Source organism: Dermacentor andersoni, unplaced genomic scaffold (genome assembly GCF_023375885.2).
Source record: "Dermacentor andersoni unplaced genomic scaffold, qqDerAnde1_hic_scaffold ctg00000039.1, whole genome shotgun sequence".
Lineage (NCBI taxonomy): Eukaryota > Metazoa > Arthropoda > Arachnida > Ixodida > Ixodidae > Dermacentor > Dermacentor andersoni.
In genome coordinates, this window is record NW_027314752.1 from 23,170,228 (window position 1) to 23,188,599 (window position 18,372).

The following is an 18,372-nucleotide window of genomic DNA, read 5'->3' on the forward strand; positions in this document are numbered from 1 at the left end:
CCTCATGGCGAAAAGGAAGGGAAACACTACGAAAATCGTCATCCTTTTTCACGGGTATCACGTCCAAAACTACGTGAGATACGGGAGGGCACTGGTCAAGTGCTCACTATACCGGAAGCAAATAGACGTGTGCTACCAGCGCGGACGCCTCGGTCACGGAGCCGATGTCTGCCCGAACCCGAACAGTAGGATATGCAGAGGCTGCGGGATTGAGAACCCGCCAGAGGACCATGAGTGCGAAGCGAAGTGCCAGTTCTGCGGCAAAGACCAGGCTACGGCATATCGCCGATGAAATGACAGATACAAGTTACCGCAGTTGGTAAAGAGGCACCGCTAGGAGCGATCCAGACGAGAGGAAGAAAACCGATATGCTACGAAAGGGAAGGTGAAAGACTGTACAGGCCAGGACGGGAGGACTGGGGACAACAGTTGGAACATCGGACGAGGGACGGATCCAGACTGGAAAACTTCCCCAAGCTCTAGGCAACGGAAAGGGGCCCTTCGACGTCCAACAACAGAGCCAATTTGAGATCGTTGTCCAGATCGAGATTCAGACCCAAGGCCAGTAATACCGGATCTCCCAGAGCACAACGGGAGGAGGATTCCAGAGCCCAAAACGAAAGAACAACGTGAACGGGCGCCACGGGACCCTTACACGTGAGCTGGGCGGACGCGGCTTCTGCGGCGTGTGCGGAGGCAGAGGCTGCTTTTCAAAATAGAGCTAAGACATTAGAGAAATATTTGGCGCAGATCAGTATTAGTCAGAGAAATGCTGCGTTTTGGATGAAATGAGAAATCTCAGGGAAGAAAACGACCATTTGAGAAGCAGGATAGTGCCATGCAACGAGAAAGCCTGGCGAGTTATGAGGGAGGAAAAAGGAACAGCAATGGAAGAAGACGTAGAACTCACTCCCATTAAAAGTAACACCGACAACGATCCGATTGAAACCGGCGTAAAAAAACCCAAACCAGCCACGACGTTCCAAGGAAGACAGGAGGAATTTGAATAGAAAATCGAAGCCAGCATCAAACAGAACGAAACCAAGTTTGAAACTAGACTACAACAACAGTAAGTGAGGCCTGCGGCAAAAATCGAGGCAAACATAGGAATGCTAGGAAAGCCGATAGTAAAGCAAGTGCAACAAATGATGCCTGGCTTCGACGCGAAACTAGCAATCTGGGGACCGCAAACAATTAGGGGGGACTGGTCCAGATGGCCATAAAGCCGTACACTAGGTCAGTGGCACCCACCGAGGGATTCAAAAACTTGTAACGCGGCCATGGACAGACGAAATAGATACACGATTGGGCAATGGAATTGTAGAGGATAGGATCAAAAACGATACATTCTGCAACAACGCCTTAAAAACAAAGAAATAACGGATATTGTAAAGATGTAGGAAACGCACGGGCTGGCAAAATTGTCGGAATACAGGTCCTTGGGTACTGCCACAGGGGAGACGAAGGCGCTAACGACGAAGGTAAAGTGAAATCACTCGGTCGTGCAACACGACACGGAGGTTAAGTCAATCGATCACATTCTTCTAGAGCTCATACCTACGTGGAGTGAACAGGACAGTCTTTTTTGTTATAAATATTTATAGGAGCCCAAAATGCAGACAGCATAAATTTCGAACACTCTCTAAACAAACCTTACCCATACCGGACAACCGAGTGGTAGTGATCGGAGACGATTTTAGCGCCCAACACGGGGCATGGGGCTACAAAATCGAAACTCAAAAAAGCAGGAACCTCTGGCTAGACGCGCAACAGGAAGGGCTGACTCTCGTGACCAACCCAGCGTTTCCCATGAGAATAGGTACAGCGTTTGCGCGGATACTACGCCAGATATAACATTCACCTAGAGCATATGAGACACGCAGTGGACAAATAGGTAACACGACTTTGGGAGTGATCACAATACACTAGAAAGAGCGGTAAGGGAAGGATCACGCAAGAAAAAGGGTAGACGGCTTAAGATTGCCGACTGGGACAAATTCAGGAAAATAAGGGAGGAGGCTGACGACAGAACACAAGGTATTGAGGAATGGACCGAAAAACTACATGGAGATGTGGCGGCAGCTGCAAAAACGGTCCCTCCAGAGGAGCATTTAGAGAACGTAGACAATAAGCTTCTACACATGTGGGAAGCTAACGCAGGGTAGCAATGGAGATGGAAAAACAAAAACATAACCGGACGCTTCGTAGAAAAATAGCCAGATTGAACAAGGAAATAGAACAGTACGCCCAGCAGCTATGCAGACAACAGTGGGAGGAAAAATACAGCGACTTGGACAGTAAGATAGGAATGGCAAAAACGTGGAAGATCCTTCGATATTTGTTTGACCCGGACGGGAGCAAGTCGGCACATAGGCAAAATATAAATCAGCTAATACAAGCGTACCCAGGAAAAAGCAGGACTTCCTCAAATTATTAGAGAAAAGATACATCTTCCAAGCGATGCTCATCATACACCCTGACTACACAGGGCATGTAAATGACGAATTCATCATCATCATCATCATCATCAGCCTGATTACGCCCACTGCAGGGCAAAGGCCTCTCCCATACTTCTCCAACTACCCCGGTCATGTACTAATTGTGGCCATGTTGACCCTCCAAACTTCCTAATCTCATCTGCCCACCTAACTTTCTGTCGCCCCCTGCTACGCTTCCCTTCCCTCGGAATCCATTCCGTAACCCTTAATGACCATCGGTTATCTTCCCTCCTCATTACATGTCCTGCCCATGCCCATTTCTTTTTCTTGATTTCAACTAAGATGTCATTAACTCGCGTTTGTTCCCTCACCCAATCTGCTCTTTTCTTATCCCTTAACGTTACACCTATCATTTTTCTTTCCATAGCTCGTTGCGTCGTCCTCAATTTAAGTAGAACCCTTTTCGTAAGCCTCCAGGTTTCTGCCCCGTACGTGAGTACTGGTAAGACACAGCTGTTATACACTTTTCTCTTGAGGGATAATGGCAACCTGCTGTTCATGATCTGCGAATGCCTGCCAAACGCACCCCAGCCCATTCTTATTCTTCTGATTATTTCACTCTCATGATCTGGATCAGCAGTCACTACCTGTCCTAAGTAGATGTATTCTCTTACCACTTCCAGTGCCTCGCTACCTATCGTAAACTGCTGTTCCCTTCCGAGACTGTTAAACATTACTTTAGTTTTCTGCAGATTCATTTTTAGTCCCACCCTTCTGCTCTGCCTCTCCAGATCAGTGAGCATGCATTGCAGTTGGTCCCCTGAGTTACTAAGCAAGGCAATATCATCAGCGAAGCGCAAGTTACTAAGGTATTCTCCATTTACTCTTATCCCCAATTCTTCCCAATCCAGGTCTCTGAATACCTCCTGTAAACACGCTGTGAATAGCATTGGAGAGATCGTATCTCCCTGCCTGACGCCTTTCTTTATTGGGATTTTGTTGCTTTCTTTATGGAGGAGTACAGTGGCTGTGGAGCCGCTATAGATATCTTTCAGTATTTTTACATACGGCTCGTCTACACCCTGATTCCGCAATGCCTCCATGACTGCTGAGGTTTCGACTGAATCAAACGCTTTCTCGTAATCAATGAAAGCTATATATAATGGTTGGTTATATTCCGCACATTTCTCTATCACCTGATTGATAGTGTGAATATGATCTGTTGTTGAGTAGCCTTTACGGAATCCTGCCTGGTCCTTTGGTTGACGGAAGTCTAAGGTGTTCCGGATTCTATTTGCAATTACCTTAGTAAATACTTTGTAGGCAACGGACAGTAAGCTGATCGGTCTATAATTTTTCAAGTCTTTGGCGTCGCCTTTCTTATGGATTAGGATTATGTTAGCGTTCTTCCAAGATTCCGGTACGCTCGAGGTCTTGAGGCATTGCGTATAGAGGCTGGCCAGTTTTTCTAGAACAATCTGCCCACCATCCTTCAGCAACTCTGCTGTTACCTGATCCTCCCCAGCTGCCTTCCCCCTTTGCATAGCTCCCAAGGCTTTCTTTACTTCTTCCGGCGTTACTTCTGGGATATCGAATTCCTCTAGATTATTCTCTCTTCCATTATCATCGTGGGTGCCACTCGTACTGTATAAATCTCTATAGAACTCCTCAGCCACTTGAACTATCTCATCCATATTAGTAATGATATTGCCGGCTTTGTCTCTTAGCGCATACATCTGATTCTTGCCAATTCCTAGTTTCTTCTTCACTGCTTTTAGGCTTCCTCCGTTCCTGAGAGCTTGTTCAATTCTATCCATGTTATACTTCCTTATGTCAGCTGTCTTACGCTTGTTGATTAACTTCGAAAGTTCTGCCAGTTCTATTCTAGCTGTAGGGTTAGAGGCTTTCATACATTGGCGTTTCTTGATCAGATCTTTCGTCTCCTGCGATAGCTTACTGGTATCCTGTCTAACGGAGTTACCACCGACTTCTATTGCACACTCCTTAATGATGCCCACAAGATTGTCGTTCATTGCTTCAACACTAAGATCCTCTTCGTGGCTTAAAGCCGAATACCTGTTCTGTAGCTTGATCTGGAATTCCTCTATTTTCCCTCTTAGCGCTAACTCATTGATCGGCTTCTTATGTACCAGTTTCCTCCGTTCCCTCCTCAGGTCTAGGCTAATTCGAGTTCTTACCATCCTGTGGTCACTGCAGCGCACCTTACCGAGCACGTCCACATCTTGTATGATGCCAGGGTTAGCGCAGAGTATGAAATCTATTTCATTTCTAGTCTCGCCGTTCGGGCTCCTCCATGTCCACTTTCGGTTATTCCGCTTGCGGAAGAAGGTATTCATTATCCTCATATTATTCTGTTCTGCAAACTCTACTAATACCTCCCCCCTGCTATTCCTAGTGCCTATGCCATATTCCCCCACTGCCTTGTCTCCAGCATGCTTCTTGCCTACCTTGGCATTGAAATCGCCCATCAGTATAGTGTATTTTGTTTTCACTCTACCCATCGCCGATTCCACGTCTTCGTAGAAGCTTTCGACTTCCTGGTCATCATGACTGGATGTAGGCGCGTAGACCTGTACAACCTTCATTTTGTACCTCTTATTAAGTTTCACAACAAGACATGCCACCCTCTCGTTAATGCTATAGAATTCCTGTATGTTACCAGCTATATTCTTATTAATCAGGAATCCGACTCCTAGTTCTCGTCTCTCCGCTAAGCCCCGGTAGCACAGGACGTGCCCGCTCCTTAACACTGTATATGCTTCTTTTGGCCTCCTAACTTCACTGAGCCCTATTATATCCCATTTACTGCCCTCTAGTTCTTCCAATAGCACTGCTAGACTCGCCTCACTAGATAATGTTCTTGCGTTAAACGTTGCCAGGTTCATATTCCAATGGCGGCCTGTCCGGAATGACGAATGACGAATTAGACAACAAAATCGGCGAGTCAGTGGTCAGGACAGCCCTACAAATACTCAATGCCAAGTTGGCACCCGGACAAGAGGGGTAACGAATAAAACGATAAGGAACTCGGATGAGCAGTGCATAACTAAGTTAGCAGAATATATTAACGGATGCTGGGAGGCAGGGCAGAAATCGCAGCACTGGATGATGGCACAGATCATGTTAATACCTAAACCGGGCCAGCGACTGCAAATTGAGAACTTGAGGCCCATATCTCTCCCTTGCCTGGCGAAACTCATCGAGCCCTTGGCTCTAGCGAGGATACCTAACTACCTCGAGGACTGGGACGCCCTCCCACACGCGATGAGTGGATTCAGGAGAAATCTCTCAGCGCAGGATGCTCTGTTGCAACTAAACCACGAAGTTGTCGAAGATTCAGGCAGATCAACAAAGGCAATTCTCGGGTTGGACCTAAAAAAGGCCGGCGATAAGGTAACACATGCAGCGATACTAGATAGAGTAGCAGAACTATTACTGGGAAAACGGACGTACGATTACGTACGCAATTCCCTAACGGGCACGAAGGCAAATATCACGATAGCGGACATAGTTTCGGAGGAGATCGAGAAAGGCAGCGCAGGTATGCCACAGGGCTCAATCTTATCCCCGATGCTATTAAGTGTGGCACTAATCGGGCTGCAAGCCAAGCTACGAGAAATCGAGGGACTCAATCATATCCTATAGGCTTCCGTTGCTTCCGTCACTTCCGTTTCTCAGCCTATGGGTGAGAAACGGAAGTGACGGGCAAATAGAACAAACGCTACAAACAGCGGTCGAAACAATTGAACGATATCTGGAGGGGACAAGGCTAACCAGTTCGGTTGAGAAATTGGAGCTGTTGCTGTACAGACCGACTCGCAGAGGTTGCAAACCAGGCAACTACAGGAAGATCTCACGCATAGAGAGGAGATACAGTTCAAGATGACTGATGGGAAACCCATGCGGCAGTATCAGGACATCGAAGCCAAGGGCAACAACGGAGAAACCCTCAGAAGACTGGAGGGAACTGTAGCGCAAATGATAAGACTAATCAGACGAATAGCAAACAAACGTAGCGGGATGAGAGAGGAAAACACGACCACGTTAATACAGACATTCGTAATAAGTAGAATAGTATTCGTAGCGCCGTACTTGAACTGGCAGGTCGCGAAAAAGATCAAACTGGAGTGCCTCATTCGTAAAATATACAAACTTGCCATATGACTACCGATCACCACCAGCACGGACAAGTTGTTGCAATTAGGCCTACACAACACGATAGACGAGCCCATTGAACCGCAATGTACGGCACAATATGAACGCCTCTCTAAGACTAGAGCAGGCTGACACATCCTAGACAGACTTGGCATAGGTTACCACACAGCATGCTGTCAAGGTGGACATCCCGAAAGAGACAAAGGAAACAATGGTTATACCCCCCATACCAAAGAACATGCACCAAGAACACAATAAGGAGAGACGAGAGAACAGAACGAAGCAGATGCAGAAAAAAATTTGGCAGCGACAAGGACGCAGTCTTCGTAGGCACGAATCGATACAGTTGCAGACGGGGGTTTACGGCAGCCGTAATCGATAGCGAGAAACAGTGTAAGACGTGTGCGACGATACACACCACAAGTAACCAGACCGCGGAAGAAGTAGCCATAGCGCTCGCTGGAGCTCAGACTAACGCCACCGTGATAGTCAGTGACTCTCAGACGGGAATAAGAAACTTTGCCAATGGCCGAATCTCCCGGACGCACTACGCTTTCTTCATACAGGAGGTCAAATTTGCAAAAGAAAGACGTGCATCAGATGAACACCCGCTCACACCCTCGCGGCGGACGGCAACAACGAGGCGGCACACGACGCGGCTCGAGGGCTTACGGACCGAGCCGCAGTCGCAAGTGACACCCCGATACCTTCCGGACGCGGCGGTGTGGTAAATGATTGGGAGTGGGAGGACAGGATGACCACATGGGATGAAATGAGGAAACACTGTTGGTTACAGAGGGGCATGCTCTCGTGACCTCACCCAAAATTAATAAAAAGCAGCCTGTCGCGTGGCGGCAGTTACAAGCTAGGATGTATCCGAATCCTGCGCTCTCGCTCACCATATATCCGGATATATAGCAAACGGACAAATGCAACACATGTGAATCTAGGGCCACACTGGCGCATATATAATGGTGAATGCCGAGGTATATATAACGAAAACGAGAACGCAGCCTCTAGCAACAGCCTTCGTACGCGCTGGTAATCCGCGCCACTCAGCCCCGCCCTCGAGGATGAACTACAGACCGTCCAGCAGGCCGCGGGTGCCGCCAGGACCTACGCAGTCCTGGCTATCTCCGAGGTGGGGCCTTTGGCCCTCCCCTGAAATTCGCAGGGCACGCAATAAAGTTATTTCCTCGTCGTCCTGGGTGTCTTTCCCTCCGACAAAATAGAGAATTTTGTCACGAGAACGTGTTGCTCTACTTTTAGTACACATTATCTGTCTTCCCACTTGTCGATATCAGAAAGCAAGAGCACTGTCAAAAAGATGCGTAAGAAATTGGAAGTAGGCTTGCAATTGGGTTCTGTCTCCTATAAAAAGAGAGTTTTGTCTGTTGCCCTTGATTCGTTTGGCATTATTGCCATGTTGTTCTTTTGCGACGTATATTGTGAAGAAAGGGTGCAAACTATGCGAAACGAACTCCCAATAAAAAAATTGTTTCATGTCACGTACTAGTGACGGTGAAAAAAGAAGCAATACTGGTATTGACGAAGTGTTTTATAGGGCGCTTGTGCCCTCAAGAACAGGCTACACTGTCCTCTGTTCACAGGAGCATCGAATGTTCCAGAATGATCGGTGGTGTGCCCTCGTGTCTTCCAGAAAGTTACACATCATTCATTCGCCGCACACAAGCATGCAATCAGTTTACACAAGGTTCGTAGACAACAGACAGTGGATAGAACAATATGTAACATTCTAGAACTTCCGATACATGTAGGAACGTTTCGCGCTCTTCGATAACACTTGTTAGAAGGCTATACGTGGTCACCCGATAAAGAAGTTCATGTGCCAAGGCCTTCTCTCAAAATGCATCGTCCCGATGGCACAAGCTTAAGAGTAAACAGCTATTAAAACAAGTTACAGAACCACGAAGAAGCAAAGTGCAATGTAACACAGTCCAAAAAAAAGTGCGAAGTTCAACTATGCAAAGCCACAATATTTATTAGAGCTTGTAGAACGGCTTAAGTCTAACAACATAGACTACTTAAGGTTGTAAACGGCGCCGCTGTGATAGTAAAATGCCGTCTGGTACGACCTCATTGTCGAGTCCGCCAATGCACCGGATGAGCTTGTACACTGTAAACACAAATGAGCCCATATGGGCGTTTTAACAGTTGATATCCCATTTTTTCCCTCTAGCCTAAAATGAGTACTCCCACGAGAAGAAGTAAAATAAGCTAGAACTATTATTATACCCCCGACCCCATTTGAAGGGACATTGCGGTTGTAAAATGGGGGTTTTCAAGGAATAACGGTGGCGTACGGGAAAGTGGGAGTGTTGAAATACTCCCATATCTGAGACGAGCCAAATAGAGAAAACAATAACTCAGCCGTGACCAACATGGCAGTCAGCCGCAGCGACAATTTCAGTCGGATTATTTCTGCAGTCAGATTCGAAATATCCCGCGCAATGTGTGTCGGCGCTGTTTTTCTGTTCGGAGTAGCCGCGCCTTGGCGCTGCACAGGACGCCGAAAGTCGGAACGGTCGGAACGGTCGGAACTACGCGCGGAGGAGCACAAGCCTTCGGAGCGCGCGCGCGTGCGTTGGAAGCCGCAAAGGAGCAGCCATTGTCAGCGACGGCGCATTCTTCTACCGTGGTTGTTGTTTCTCACAGCTTTGAACCCCCAAGACTCCACGGTAAGTGACTTTGAACTATTATTACACGTTCTATGAGTGTGCATGTGTTCAAAGTGAGGGGACGCGCTGATATGACTTATTGAAGGTCTCAGTACAACATGGCGCGACAGGTGGCCGTCCAGAACCATTTTGCACGATCACTGTGTTTCTTCGAGCTTTGTCGTAATCGAAGCGACTTGACTGCTTAGAGTCAAGCGAGTGTACGTAAAAATGAGTATTTTACATGATGACGGACTTTGCCGCGTCTTGAATTGGGTGGATGGGAGCATTCGACGTGTTCCCCGAAGCGCAAGCAACTACCATAATAGTTACGTGCAGTGCGAGGTGAGCTAAGCTTCGCCGCCTAACCGCGGCCTCAAAATGTGGCGGCTCGTTAAGGGTGCGCGTGTGTGCGCGTGTGTGAGTGTTTGTACAACGATCATTTGAGCGAGAACCGGCGGCGCTTCTTTGTTGCGCGGATCTGCTAGCTGGCGCGTACGTGGTGCCAATCCCCTAGGTCGTGCGATTGTGTGCAGTAGGTCGCTCACTAAGCGCGCATTGTGCAGATTTGCCAGTACGCTCCGTGCTATCGTCTGTGTCTCTTCGCGCCCACATCGCTGATTGTGCAGGCAGTGCGCGACTGCGGCGCGTAGCATGTAGAGCCTGCGCCCGTCGACTTTGATCTGCGGGCGTGAAATGTCGGCTGCGCGTTTGGGGTATTAAAAGCGTGTGGTGAGCTTCCAACGGCACTACGGGTCAACGCCGCATGAGCTGCCGGTCAGAGTATAAGAACCTCTTTATTGTTAGCCTACTGCTTGGCGGTAACGTGTCCTGCTTGGGTTCAGATTACTGGATACGCCGTCACTTGAACGGCGACGGCTGGAGCAGGTGAGTATCAGTGGCGCCGGCACCTCGGCGGCCATAAAACGATGCCTGTGCCGTGACGAGATATATCAATTTACGCGATAGAATTGCCGGCGATGGCTCATACGGGCGCGTCGCTCCATGGCTGTGTTCCTTGCTGAGGCCGCCACTACGCCTGCCGTGCACATACTACAATATATCTATATATTCGATGCTTGTGCAATGTTATGCAACAGCTGGCGCTGTGCACTGGATACCTGGACTTGTTTAATGTTTAATTACTTTGCTGCTGTGCCATTGCGTATTGGGTACAGATATTCAGTTTTGAATTCTAGGTGCCAAATCAGGATCATATCAGATCATATATCAACTCAGGATCATATCACACATCACAGCGTCATCCTATATTGCAGGAGTATTAATAACAAAATTTCTGCTGCTGGTGAAAAATTAAGGCAGACCGATCTACCTGTATCTGTGGGAAAAATGTGCTTGAAGTCCACCATTATCTATTATAAAGAGATACTTCCTTGGTGTTTAATGTCAGTAACACTCATAAGTTATGCATCCTTTTGTGTGAAATAATTTGTCTTAGAAGCCATTCATTGTAACGGATCAGTAAACATCTCATAGCTTAAGTAGCGCGTAAGTGCATGAGTTGGGCAAAGCTTTTAGTTTGTAAAGAGCAAAGCCATTAAGATATAAAATTTTGGCAAGCTTAGATTAACAATAAGCTGACCAATATACAAAACTTAATGTAGCAGCAGATATTCTCAAGATAAACTTGCGACCAGCTTTTTCGTGCTCTGTGTGATCATTGTACTGTCAAATTTTTCTCTTTTACTTCAGGACTGCGACTGCGGCCGTTTCATTGCCAGCTGTGAGGATGAAACAGCTTCATAGCCGGAGATCAGACGCCTCCCATCAGTTTCCCTTTTCAGCAATAGAGGCCTTGGTATGCTCTTACCTAGAGTTTACTTCTTTTACCCTGTATGTTTTAAGTACAATGGCTAGTTTAGTGGCATCACTTAGAGTGATTGGTGAGACACCTGTTCCATGGGACGCATGCAGGTTATACCATGTAGCTTTAGCAAACTTTAAAAAATATGCGAATGCCACCTAGCTGCACAGAACCTAGGTAATGTTGTTTCCGGTCTCTTGGAAATACTTGGATTTTCTGCCTTTTGCCTAATTACCTAATTAGCCTTAATCAATTAATCAACATCAAATATTACAATTAGATAAAAAGTCTCAATTATAAAATTGTAGAGCAACGTGAAAATTTCCCAGTACAGCTTTCTGTGGCTCAATATGTGCTACATAATGTTTTAGGAGCATGAAAGAAGCCTGAGAATCTCGCAAAGTGCCTTGAGTGTGTGTGACATCGCCTGTGTTGTGTTCTTCCTTCAGACCTCATCTTTTGCGCTGTGCAATCATGTCGACCTCGAGTGGCCAGTCCCGTGGCAGTTTTGCATATATTTGAGTGCTTGCCCTGTATAGGCATGTGTAAGAAAAAAACATACTGAAGGAGCCCAACATGATGTATTTCAGGACAAGTGTATGATGTAAATTACTATGTAACAATAAAATAAGAAACTGAAACAAGACTTCACAGTAGAGGTATGCAGGTGTGTGCATCAGCATAATGACGAAAACTTGGTGCAAGTTTAGAAAAATAATAATTAGATTGGTTTCTGTCATTCTTCTCTATTACATTATTATTGCAAAAATGTGTTCTAGTATGGCACGATTAAAGATACAGTTCAAATATATCATTTTCTAGCACCTTCAGATTCATAGCAACATAGAGAGGAATGGTTAAAAATTTGCTTTGCTTCTCTGACCTTCATTTAGGACCTTCTCATGTTTGCTAAGCTTCTTAAAGTATCAAAGACGCCTTCCAGGGTTTACAGGCAGCTTGAGTACATTATGCCAGATTGTGGAGAAGCTGCAGAGGTCGCAGCTTCTATAGTGGTGTCTGGTAAATGCAAGTTTCTTGCATGATGCATTATGCTCAGTACCAATTAGATTAAGTTATCATTTTAGCAAAAATCTTTGTTTTGCAGATATATATCAATGTGTGTCCTAAGAACTGCACTTTTTATAAGAGTTGCTCATTCTCTAAGTCTACTGTTCAGTGTTGTAAAATGCATGTTTCTTGGACAGCATAGTGTTTGGCCTTCCGCTGAAGGTAGTAGTGGCCCATTTGCATGTGCATAAAGCTGCAGTAAGCCAAATGTGAAAAGATGAGGGCTAATACGATACAGCCATATAGCAAAATTTACACGTAAGCAAACTGTTTGATGCGATCCCTAGGAAAGTAAGCAAAAGTATAAAAATGTGCTTATATGATAAACAGTACCTATGTTTCAGGCGCATGGCTTTCTACCGCCATATTCCATAACAGTTCGTTATTTAACACTTCAAAACTATTTGCCCTGTTTATGTCTAACTGCTCTAAATTCGGAAATTTTTATTGATTGCACTGTGAAGGTTTTGGCCGTGACTTAAGTCACTGCCAGAATTAAATTTATAGTTGTGGCCGTCCTATGTGTGATAACAAAAAACCATTTTGGAACCAGGTGACTGTTATGCAGTATGCTAAATGTGTGTATTAGAAGTCACTTATATTTTCATTGTAACCATGCATAAAGTATGTATGTACACATCTCGAAGCCATAGACTGTAATTTTAATTGAAGGTGTTATTGTGTGCAGTAGGTCTTTTTGTAAGCATTGTCTAGAATTTGCGCTACATTAAGTTGTAGTGAAGCCAAGCGAAAAATATTGTTAAGACAAAATGGCTGAAGTACATCCTTAAGAGCCTTAAGCGCATTTAGATGACTTTACAGCATGTAGTAAAACAAGAATGGGAACTGAGGTGCTTAATTTGTGTTCATTATTACCATATGGCACCAGCATGCAATGAAGACAAAAGAGGAAGAGAAGTGAAGTGCACCGAAGGGCAACTCGCTCCTTATGGGAGCTGCATTCACATCTGCATGATGCATGCAATCTTTGAGTTATAGCAGCAGCTATCCACCTGTTCACTTTGTTGCACATTTGTATTGTTTATGTACTAAGTCTGGCCCTGGAAGTGCTAGGCAGTGCCACTCATGGCATTGGTGCTGCATGCAACACATCCTTCTAACCACAGATGTCATGTTTTATGTGAACCTAAGTTCTTTTGATTTTATGTAACCCACAAAAGTTCCATTTGAAAGGATGTGCCATATTTGCCACCATTGCCATGAGTAGCACTGGCTGACAGTCATAGGACGAGACGTTAACCTTGCTCAGCTATTACGGAGAACTATTTTACATACAAATGTGGTAATTAGTATGTACATGCCAAAAGCCTCACAGAATAAAATTTTTTACCCGCATCTTACAATGATTGTTATGTTGCTTTAACTCAGGATGCCTTTCCACCTGCGTTGCATCCTGTGGCTGACCACTCCAACGATCTTGGCAGAATCGTTACACAGGTGTGCTTTTTTTTAATTCTCAGTAGTGATATTTCGTAGTTTACGTTCGATGTAAATGCCCAGATCGAATTAAAACAGGTTAAAAGATGAGCTGACAGGCACTGTATCCAAACGTTTGTTAGGAAGGAAAATTTTTGTTTGAAGTTGTCATTATAGCAACACAAGAGGGTGTGATCGTCAAACCACCAGTACCTCGCAAGCAACAGCATTATACCATGGAAGAAGCCAAAACATCAGGCGAAAACCTGTACTAAACTAGGGAATGCATTAAGACATTTTGGAGGCTTAAACTATTTCTTGGGTTACTCTAATTGCTTGAACTGAACTGACATGTCCTGCAAAACAGTTTGCATTTCCGTTAGATACAATCTGCAGCAAAATGTGAACAAAGGGCTGCAATACTCTAAGGGCCTACTATTGAAGTAGCAACCAGTCTTCCCAGTGTACTGCAGCCTCAGGAAAATGATATGTGGTACACTGCACCACATGCACACACAACAAATTGTAATCCGTAAGCATCTGTACACTGTGCTAGTGCAGGACTGGGCAACTGGCTGTTTGTTGATGACTGAAACAACTACGTACTTCAAGACTATTGGGAGGCCACCATCTTTTTCAGTCAGTGTAACAGTCCATAAACATGGATTTCCATGAACATTTTGTGTGCCACACTTTTCTTTGTCGTTTTTTTGCACTCCTGCTTTGATGGCTGTGAGACACTTCAGGCTGGCTGAAGAAAGTGGTAGCCTAGTAGCTGGTCTCACAAAGTTATTTTGATTTTTTAGAGCCAACTTGCTTTGGACAATGTTGAATAACACATCAAAAGGCACGGGAATATTGACAAGGTTAGAATGACTTTGAAAGAAGTTTATGAGGGTTCTTTTTTAACTCTGATCTGTCTGCTGAGACCAAATAATGTCAGCTTTTAATGAAGCAATGTTCAGGTTGGAAAACTGCAAGGCTGTGTGGATGCTCAAACACCATCATTGCTTCATATAGCAGAAGTTGCTCCATGACATCAAGGCAGAAGCAGATGACATGGCAAAGGAAAGGTTGGCGGAGTAAGGACTCTTGGTGGCAATTATGTAGGTTCAAAGGCTATCGCACTGAATCAGAAAATGTGTTCCCGATACAGCGTGAACATAGTGTTAATGCTGAAGAACAAACTGCCACCATCTGCCTAGTCGTACACAAGCATGTGCACAGAAAGGGATGCCTGTTGGCCTTGAGGGCCACCACTGCAGGGATCAGCTGCTATCGCTTAGACATAGAATGTGACAACAGATGGCTATAGTTCACACCTTTGCTGCAGCTCGCTGGCTGGGCAATTGAAGCCTTGATTGTAAGGTTGCAAAGTTTCAATCACAAGGTGGCAATTAAGTTGCCAACTCTTACAGCATGGTTCACTACTCGGTGCTGCAGTGCTGGATATATTCGACCAAGCCTGGTGCGAGTTCTCATGACTACCCATGTTCAAGCTGCCGCTAGATACTTAGTTGATAAAGTCATTGAAAATTAAATTTGGTCATCGAAGGAGTCATGAAAACAATGCACACAAGGCTTGTAGCGTGCTCACTTGGTATGGCATCAGTTAAAACACTATCTGTAGAGATGCTGGCAGAAGTGCAGCAGAAGTGTGGATTGAGGAGACAAAAATATAAGCTGTTCAAGTTCCACATATAACAGACCGATAATAAATCGTCGTTCAGCAAGAACTCTGGCAAAAGGGGCAAGCCGCACTCCCCACGACGAAAGCTATAAAAACAGTACTGTTATTGCAGCAAAATTGCCTATAGCTCTTTTGTGAAAGATCATGCCAACTGAATAACCAATATAAAAGCATCAAGTTGCTCCAATAAAAGCCTTTGTTACACTACACACCAGACTGGGATGTAAGGTCTAGGTTGTTTTGTAGGCAAGATGCCCGCAAGCAATGCTTAAAACATGTAAACACTTGGAATTAACTGTGATTAAACTGCTGATTAAACTGATTAACACTTCACAGCTGGTATCACAATGTTGTTTTCTATGCGACAGAAAGATTCCAGCACATGGGGGCCACAATTCTCCTAGAGGCCAATGCAGACACAGGGTGCCAGCAAGCATGGACTAAAGATTTTTCCATATGGATTGATGTAGTCTACCACACATTTGGTTTTCTTGGGGGCACAGTCATATTTGGGGTAACAATTTTCTGCCTGAATATTCATAACAGGGAGCACTGCAGCCAGCTAAAGAGAGTTTCTTGTTCACACCTTGACACACATGTAGACTTGGCCCATTTTTCTAGGCACATTTGTTGGATTCAAGAAAGAACACAGAGTAACTTAAGAACTTTATTCCTTCTAGATTTAAGGCGTGGGCCAGGTATCCACCATTGTTTTAAAAATTTTACCAAACCGGGAAAGATTCTTTCTTGAAAGTCCTCGCATATCAGCTTGATACAGTCCCTGGCTTAGTATGGGTGCATGTGCTGTGGCTTTTTTTTAGTCTGTTTAAAAGGTCGTTTTCCTTTTGAGTGTTTCAGTTGCAAGAAAATCACAAATATATTTTCATTTCAGCAACCCTTGTGACATTACAGAATTTCTTTACATATTGCAACCAAGCTTATTTTTTAAACACATGCCTTTCTTTCAGCATGAAAAAAAAACATCTTAGATGAAACAAGGCAAAAATGGCTGCTTATGCATTTGTACGATATTCCATCTGAGAGGGGTGAAAAGTAATAAAATGTTCTACTTTCATAATTTTTCTACCATGTGTACAAAATTTCCTAATAGGAATGAAGCGAATTCACTTTTTGCACTAGCCTATTACAGAAACAAAAATGACGAACAGCTTTTAAGGGGGCCCTCAGAGGAGCCCAGTCCGTGCGTGTCTTCTTTTCTAGCGCAGCCGTCGCTGCACATGGCTGTGAGTACAGCTGAGCACATCAGCCTGCGCACCCTGTTCTATAGGTGAACTGCTGCGTGTGGAAAGGGTGGACGTGCTGATATGGCGTGGTATGTGCACAGTCTTCCCACGTGTTTAGTACTGGGGGTTGCATAATCTGTAGTTTCGGAGATGCATTGAAGTGAGAGACAGACAAAGCGTTCGCCTCCACTGCGAGCACTTTTCATGATGGTGCTGTCCCACTGCGTGTGGCAGTATCAAAGAGGTCAGAGTGGATGCAAAAGCAAGGCTAGGTTTGCTTCATACTGCCTATGCGACGGTATCGTTGACACACCGTGAAGCCATATCTTTGGTCGCAGACTCTCAAATTCAAAATTTTTTTTCTCATTCAGATTTGATTTTTCTGACTGCGGCCCTTTTTGTGGGAAAACAATCCATTTGCAAATGTACTTATTTGACTAAAAGGTGGAATCACAGTACAACAAACCAAATTGCTGATTTTAGTGGATTCGTTAAGCTGGGGTTCCTTTGTACATGCCTCCAGAAAAAGCCGACCATCGTCTGCTCACACTCCACCGTGCCCGCCCGTGTAGGAATAAACTTAATTTTGCTTGGCCACGATGCTTATCGGTGTAGTAGCTGTCGTGTGTCCACCCATACACATTTTGTCGGCGACCCGAAAACCTCAAAGAACAGAACAGCTGTATTTTGCTTATGTGCATTCACTAATCAAATAAGTATGTGTTTGCTAGGATCCCCATAATATTGAGTTAGCTGGTGTACTTGAAGATGTTCAAAATATGGCAGTTAGATTTGTAATAGGAAGTCGTACTAAAAAGCTTTGTATTAATGAGAGTAAGGGTAAGCTGCAGTGGCAGGATTTCAGACTAGGAAATCTCTTCAGTTAAAATTATTTCACAGCATGTACTGTTCCAAACATGTAGAGATAGAGAAATCCATATCAGGCTATCATCATACCTCACAAGAAAGAGATTAGACTAAAAAGGTTTATTAATTTCCTTTTACTCATAGGTGATGCCGCACATTGTTTTTTTCTTGGACCAAAGTGACTGCAAGGTTTCTCCGCCTGCAAATGTTTGCATAGTTTTCAAAGATAATTCACTCCGTGCTTTGTGTGCTTGATTTGAATGTAAGTTACATTACACAGAATGTATACCCCCTCTGCAATGCCAGGACAGGCGAAGCAGGTACTAAATGAATAACCACAAAAGGATTTTGGAGCGAGCAAAAATGGCATGTGCAGTAAAGATATGCGTAGATGTCCCGTTGGTGTTGCTGTCAAACAAGAAATTGTGATATCGTGACTGATTGTGATATTGTGACAGAGCAAAATAACTAAATGTGTGCTTGCCAAACTATAGCTGTCATTTGCACCTTGATTGTGACTTAGCTTCCAAAAGAAGTTTTCTTTGTTTTGTGTTGTTCTTTTTCTGTTAAAATGTAGTTTTTTCTTTGTTTACTTTCGTTTGGGTTTTTGTAGCTATATCATGTGCACATGTGACCGATAATACCGTCTGGAAGTAAGTTGTGGCTGGCATTTCTCACTGCCTGTCGTTTGTTCAATGTGTGTATTAAAGTCGATAGAGCACCAACCAGTATAAACCAGTGTGTTGAATTTGTTTTCTTGTTTTAGTATGAATGATCTGACTGGTTATGTGCCAAAATAAACAATTAGATTATGAAAACAAAGTTCATCAGAACATGCCATTTGTTTTACTTATAATTACCTTATTTCAACTACAGAACCCACATGTTCAGGCATGTACATTTAAGTAGAACAAGTCTTCTTGCGATTCTTGGTTCTGAACAGGTAAGA